This window comes from Piliocolobus tephrosceles, chromosome 11 (genome assembly GCF_002776525.5).
Source record: "Piliocolobus tephrosceles isolate RC106 chromosome 11, ASM277652v3, whole genome shotgun sequence".
In the NCBI taxonomy this organism is placed as follows: Eukaryota; Metazoa; Chordata; class Mammalia; order Primates; family Cercopithecidae; genus Piliocolobus; species Piliocolobus tephrosceles.
In genome coordinates, this window is record NC_045444.1 from 69,159,362 (window position 1) to 69,166,775 (window position 7,414).

Consider the following 7,414-nt stretch of genomic DNA (forward strand, 5'->3'; position numbering starts at 1 on the left):
GGGGAGATCAGAAGTCTGAAGTAGGCCTCAGTGGACTAAAATCTAGATGTTAGCAGGACTGCATTTCTTTCTGGAGGCTCTAGAGGATAATTTTTTTTTCTTTTCCAACTTCTGGAGGCCGCCCACATTCTTTGACTTGTGTCCCCCTACCATCTTCAGAGCCAGCAGTGTTTCTACATCATTGTTTTCCTTTCCTCTTCCCCTTTTAAAGACCTTGTTGGTTATATTGGGTCTTTTTGGATAATCTAGGATAATCTTATTTTTGATAGTCACCAAAATTTTATTTACTCTCATGTCAAATTATGCTACCATTGAGTGGTCTCTAGTTACGGTGGTGGCAATATTTATGTTTTAGTCAAAATAATAAATTCAGATAGTTCTAGAAAATTAAATAGAGCTTACTGTAATCCCAGCACTTTGGGAGGCCAAGGCCGGTGGATCACCTGAGGTCAGGAGTTGAAGATCAGCTTGGCCAACATGGTGAAACCCCATCTCTACTAAAACTACAAAAAATTAGCCAGGCATGGTGGTGGACGCCTGTAATCCCAGCCACTCAGGAGGCTGAGGCAGGAGAATCGCTTGAACTGGGGAGGTGGAAGTGGCAGTGAGCCAAGATTGCACCACTGAACTCCAGCCTGGGCAACGAGCAAAACCCTATCTCAGAAAAAAAGAAAAAAAAAAAAAAAAAAGAAAATTAAATAGAACTTAAATACTTATAAAAAAATGCAATAATCTTTAACCTTATTTTGAACTAGCCACTCCAGATCTTAGAGCTATTCTTTTTGGAATTTACTTTCATGTTCAAATGAGATGCTAGATTAGTTTACTCTTGCCGTTATAACAAATTACCACAAATGTGGTGACTTAAAACACTTTACATTCATTCTCTTAGAGTTTTGGAAGTCAGAAATCCAAAATCAGTTTCACTGGGCTAAAGTCAAGGTGTTGATAGGATTGCCTCTGGAGATTCTATGGACAATCAGCTTCCTTGTTTTTTTTTTAGCATCTAGTTGGATTCTTGTTTATGCCTTTTCCCTCCATCTTCAAAACATATCATTCCAATCCCTGCTTCCATAATCACATAACCTTCTCCGAAGTAAAATCTCCTTGTACTTCCCTCTTGTAAGGATACTTGTGGTTATACATAGGGCCCACCTGGATAATCTCCCCATTTCAGGATCTGTAATCACATCTGCAAGATCCCTTTTACCACATAGATAGCATTTGCAGATTTCAGGGATTAGGATTTTGTTATCTTGGAGGGTTATTATTTAGCCAGCCACGTATCATCAAATTGCTAATTCTTAATTTTCAGCTTTTAATTTTGCTGTATTTCTCTTAAAGTAATTGAAGATACTATATTTTTCCCTCATATTATCTGAATATAGTTATATCTAACTTTATTCCTTTGTCAGTGTTTGTATTGTGACTATGTAAATACTGCTCAGTGCTGAACCAATTAATATGATTATTCTTTCTGTAAAACTCTTAATTCTCCAATAGCTAGTAATTGTATTTTTTTTCTATGTGCCATTTGTTCCCTTTATTTTAAGCAAACATTCTGTTGCTATGGTATACACCTATTGTAGCACACTCATTTTTCAAGCACATTTTTCTTTGTTTTAAACTGAGAATTTCTCTCTCCTAGCCTCTGTCTTGATTTCTTGTTTTGGCATGGTGTATGACTATCATCCTAGGACTTGCAAGTTTCTAGCGTCGAGTTCTTTTTCCTAGAAAGCATACTTTCCTCTTTATATCCTGGTTTTGGTGAAGAACATATTTGAGTAGCTTTCTAAAAAAGCTTGCTTAGGAAGTAAAAATCTAAGACCTCATGTCAGAAATGCTTTATTTTCAGTCTTCACACTTGATTGATAGTGTAGGCGGGTAGGTTGGAATTTTGGAGGCATCATTCCATTGTCTTCTGCCTTCCAGTGTTCTGTGGAAGCCATTTGTGATGATGATTCCCGAGTATTTCTGTGTGACCTGTTTTCCAAAATTTATGGTATCTCTATGGTTGGTATTCTCAGTTTCACAAATGTGACTAGGTGTAGAGGTTTTTAAATTGTTTTTCTGGGGAATTGATGGATCCTTGGCATCAAGAAGCTTGTACTCCTCGGTTCTGGGAAACGTCCCTGTATTATTTGCTTGACAATTGCTTTCTCTCTGCTTTCTGTGTTCCCTTTTTTGGAATTATTTCTGTGTGTTGCATTACTGCAGAGATTTCTAATTATTTCTTCCCTTTTATGTTATCATTTATATCTGTATGCTATTTCTGAGAGATTTTCTCAAATTTTTTTTGTGTGTGTGGTTTTTTTATTTTTTGGCTTTTTTGTTTTGAGATGGAGTTTTATTTGAGATGGAGTTGCCCAGGCTGGAGTGCAGTGGTGCAGTCTCTGCTCACTGCAACCTGCCTCCCAGGTTCAAGTGATTCTCCTACCTCAGCCTCCCAAGTAGTTGGGACTACAGATGGTGTGCCACCATTCTGGGCGACTTTTTGTATTTTTAGTAGAGACAGGGTTTCACCATGTTGGCCAGGCTGGTCTCAAACTCCTGACCTCAAGTGATCCACCTTCATCAGCCTCCCAAAGTCCTGGGACTACAGGTGTGAGCCACCGTGCCCCACTATCTCAATCAGTTTTTTATTTTCTCTGTCATTTTAATTCCAGGAATATTTTTGTTGTTATTCTTTGAATATACTTAGAAATACAGCATTCTGTTCTTTCATAGGTAAAATGTCCTAGCAGTGAGGTTAATAGCAGTCTTGCTTATTCCTGCTCTTACTGTCTCGTCTCTTCTAGTTATTGATATATATATATTTTTACCCCTCTAACATTGCTGGTGAGCAAATATTTATCAAATGAGGCACTAAAAAGCTACTTGGAATAACTGTGTGTATAGGATTCAGTATTGGCAGCAGGGTAGAATTGATGGAGAGAAGCTGTTGTATATCTTACTGGGCTTCACCTTTAAGTGTTCCCAAAGAAGAATCTTTTAATAGCCTTATTGCCTAAACTGGTGTTCTGAATGTAGGCAAGGGCAAGTTTCCTTTTCAGTGTGCAGATTTTCACTTAATCTCCTTACAGTTGTCTTCTGCTGTCAGACTCATTGAGTTTTGAGCTGTTTAGGTTCCTTTTCTCCAGAGACAAACTCTTTGGTCTTTTGAGGGTGGATTGGGAAAGTGACAGTTATCTGGCTGCCTGGGATAAGGAGAGGCCTGGCCTCTAAGCCCTTATTATGTACTTTACACTAGTTTTCCTTAAGTTCAGCCAGGAGTTTTCCACAGTATCATTGTCCCCAAAACCTGATACTTTTTTAGAGTGTCTGTAATTAGGTGTTTGCAAGGGATTACAAGTGAATACAGGGTTCAGTTCACTATGCTTGATTGGACATTGTACCCACTGTTCAATATGCTTTTTGGGTACAATGTGTGTGCCATATTGTGAAGTCTGATTAAATAGTCCTTATAAGATTATCCTTACTTCAGATACTAGCTGTTAAGTTTGGTACGATCACTTTAGACCAACTGTCTATAAAGTAAGAGATTCCCAAGGCTGCTTGTAATGTTTGGTAGTTTACTAGAAAGAACTCACAACCCCACTGAAAGTGCATACTCATGGTTACAGTTTTATTACAGCAAAAAGAAACAAAGTAGAGCCAGCCAAAGGAAGAGACATAGGGCGAAGTTGGAAAGGGTTCCAAATGTGAAGGGAGATGTGTTATCCTCCCATTGTCAATGTATAGCAATATACATGGAGTACTACCAACCAGGGAAGCTCACTGAAGCATCTATGTCCACAGTTTTTATTGGAGTTTCATTACGTGGGCAGGATTGAATTACCAATCAAATGGTTGAGTTCAATCTCTAGTCTTCCTCCTCTCATTGAGCAGAGACCGAATCCCTTAGTACGTTTTGTGCTACTTTGTTTCATGATAAGAAGTTAACACTGTCAGAAACCTGTTTTTTTCCAAGTTTCATTTGGCTTATATCTGTTTAAAATTTAGTCTCAAAAGAGATAGTCTTTTTATCTCTTTTGTTTTCATTTAGGTTAGTGGTCTATTTTGAAATAATTGAATCTTTCTTTAATTGAAGACATTGTCATAAAGGGTAATAAGGTCTTTTGCCCTCTGCTTTAATCCAGTTTTAGGAAGAATGTTTGAATAGTGATTTACTCAGGGAGACACATTACACTCCAATTTGATGTGGTTTGATAGGCACACTTTATTTTCATCTTATAAAGCATGGCATGTGGGCACCAGAAGTCTGATTGAAAGGAAGTAAAATCAGTGGAGCAATTAAACATTAACTAGGTGGGGGGCAATTATGCTAAAGTTATGTAAATAGTTTTAGATTATGTATAAGTAATTATGTTTTTCAGAGTAGTTGACAGGGCAAAAATTAGATTGCTTATTCGTTTGAGACTTATTTTTGATTTGTTTTATTTTTAAAGGTTGTAATGGTTGTCATAATTTGAACCTTCATTTAATTTCTTGCTTGATGGTTATTACATGATGTAGCATAACTAAATTTTATCTTAATGGTAATACATGTAGACCATAGAAAATTTGGATTGGCTTCAGATTAAATGCCTTTTACTGTCTTTGGTTTGTTAATGGAATCTTTGTAGTAACTAAAATTAGTTAATAGTATCTTTTGTATAAATATATGCTTTTGCTTACTTACTAAAGCAATAGTTGGTAACTTAGTTGATAAGCAGATTCTTAAAAATATTATATCTCTTGTCAAAGTAGGATGTTTCATTTTAAATTAGCCTTATTCTAGAAATATATTGAACAGGTTGAGTATCCCTTATCAGAACTGCTTCGGACCAGAAGAGTTTCAGATTTTGGAATATTTGCATTATACTTATCAGTTGAGCGTTGAAAATCTGGAATTTCTTTTGAGTGTTATGCTGGTGCTCCAAAAGTTACAGGTTTTGGAACGTTTTGGATTTTGTATTTACAGATTTTGGATACTCAGCCTATACCTATTAAATGCCTCTGTGGTGATGAGGGAAATAAATTGTTAAATGTGTTATAGGATGATGTACTTTAGTATTCCTGCACATCTACCCTGTACATTTGTACAAATAAAAAAAAATTATCCCGTATAGTTGAAGATTACCTGAAAGAAAATTTTAAAAAGGTTTAACAAATATTACTTAGTTATTATGTTTATAATGAACCTGTAACACAAGACTTAGGTGTTACTCCTAAAATAAAATGAGACAATAGACAAGAACTTAAAAAAGTTAACTGTTGTTAGTAATACATAACTTCAATTACAGCACAAATGTTAATTTATAAAGTCAAGTCTAAAAGACTTCTAGGAATGATGTCCATGTCTTGCCTCCAAATGATATCAAAATAAAACTACAGCCTGGACAGGATCAAAAGAGTTGTCAAGTAAAAACTACAATGCAATAATATCATTCTAACTGAAGAGAAAAAAATATAATCACTTAAGAATTTCAAAAGTCTGCTGGGCGTGGTAGCTCACGCTTGTAATTCCAGCACTTTGGGAGACCAAGGCGGGCAGATCACCTGACGTGAGGAGTTTGAGACCAGCCTGGCCAACCTGGTGAAACCTCATCTCTACTAAAACACAAAAATTAACTGGCTGTGGTGGTGCACACCTGTAATCCCAGCTACTCCAGAAGCAGAGACAGGAGAAACCCTTGAACCCAGGAGGCGGAGGTTGCAGTGGGCTGTGATTGTACCACTGCACTCCAGCCTGGGCAACAGAGCAAGACTCTGTCTCAAAAAAAAAAAGTATTTCAAAAATGTTATCTCTTTAGGGTTGCTAAACAATTTGAGTTCCTAGACTCCTTTGAATTCAAAGTTAGAAACTAGAACTAATCTAATTTAACCTATTAATGTAAACTTTCCTTTAGGAAAAATATGTTTCAGATCACCTCACATCTATTAAGCTTATTAAATAATGTATTTTATCCAGAACGCTATTCTATACCTTACTAGACAACAATACGTTCAAATAGTAGTGCTATTTTGAGTTCTACAGATCTCCAAAGTGCTTTCTGCTGGGGCTGCACTAATTTACACTCCCACCAACAGCATGTAAGGGTTCCCTCTGCAGCCTCACCAATGTTCTTACATTCTTATTTTTTGATTTTTTTTTTGAGATGGACTCTCACTGTCACCCAGGCTGGAGTGAAGTGGCACGATCTCGGCTCACTGCAACCTCTGCTCCCTGGGTTCGAGTGATTTTCTTGTCTCAGTTTCCCAAGTAGCTGGGACTACAGGCACCCGCCACCATGCACAGCTAGTTTTTGTGTTTTTAGTAGAGATGGGGTTTCGCCATGTTGGCCAGGCTTGTCTTGAACTCTTGACCTCAGGAGATCCAAATGCCTTGGCCTCCCAAAGTGCTAGGATTACAGGTGTGAGCCACTGCGCTTGGCCTATTTTTTTTTGACTTTTTAATAGTAACCATTTTGATTGGTGTGAGATGGTATCACATAGTGGTTTTGAATTGCAGTCTCTCTGATTAGTGACATTGAACATTTTTTCATGTTTCTCGGTCACCTGCATGTCTTCTTTTGAGAAATGCCTGTTCATGTCCTTTGCCCACTTTTTAATGTGTTTTTTTTTTCTTGTTAATTTAAGTTCCTTACAGATTCCTTTGTTGGATGCATACTTTGAACATATTTTCTCCTATTCTGTAGGTTGTCAGTTTATTCTTTTGATAGTTTCTTTTGTGTGCAGAAAGTCATTAGTTTAATGAGGTCCAACTTGTTAATCTTTGTTTTTGTTGTATTTGCTTTTGTGATATTAGTTATAAAGTCTTTGCCTAGGCCAATGTCCAGAAGAGTGTTTTCAAGGTTTTCGTTTAGAACTTATTTTGAGGTCTTACATTTAAGTCTTTAATTCATCTTGAGTTAATTTTTTTATATGGTGAGAGGCAGGCTGCATATGGCTAGCTAGTTTTCCTTGCACCATCTATTGAATAAGGCATCCTTTACCATTCTTTATTTTTGCCAACTTTGTTGAAAATCCATTGTTTGTAGGTGTGTGACTTTGTTTCTGGATTCTCCATTCTGTTTCATTGGTCTGTGTGCCTATTTTTGTACCAGTACCATACTGTTTTGGTTACTGTAGCCCCATAGTTTGAAGTCAGGTAATATGATGCTACTGGCTTTGTTCTTTTTGCTTAGGATTGCTTTGGCTATTTGGGCTCTTCTTGCTTCCCTGTGAATTTTAGAGTAGTTTTTTATAATTCTGTGAAAAATGATGTTGGTTATTTGATTGAAAATGTGTTGAATTCCTTTGGGCAATATGTTCATTTTAATGATATTGATTCTTCTAATCTATGAGCATGGAATGTTGTTCCATTTGTGTCATCTGTGATTTCTTTCGTCAGTGCTTTGGAGTTCTCCTTGTAGAGATTTTTCACCTCCTG

At 36.8% G+C, this 7,414-nt stretch overlaps 1 protein-coding gene across 2 annotated transcripts in view; it reads left to right on the forward strand.

Annotated features, from left to right (window-relative positions):
- Positions 1–7,414, forward strand: part of NUP35 (nucleoporin 35) — a 57,137-nt gene that overhangs the window by 15,221 nt on the left and 34,502 nt on the right. The gene's annotated exons all lie outside the window — the stretch shown is intronic.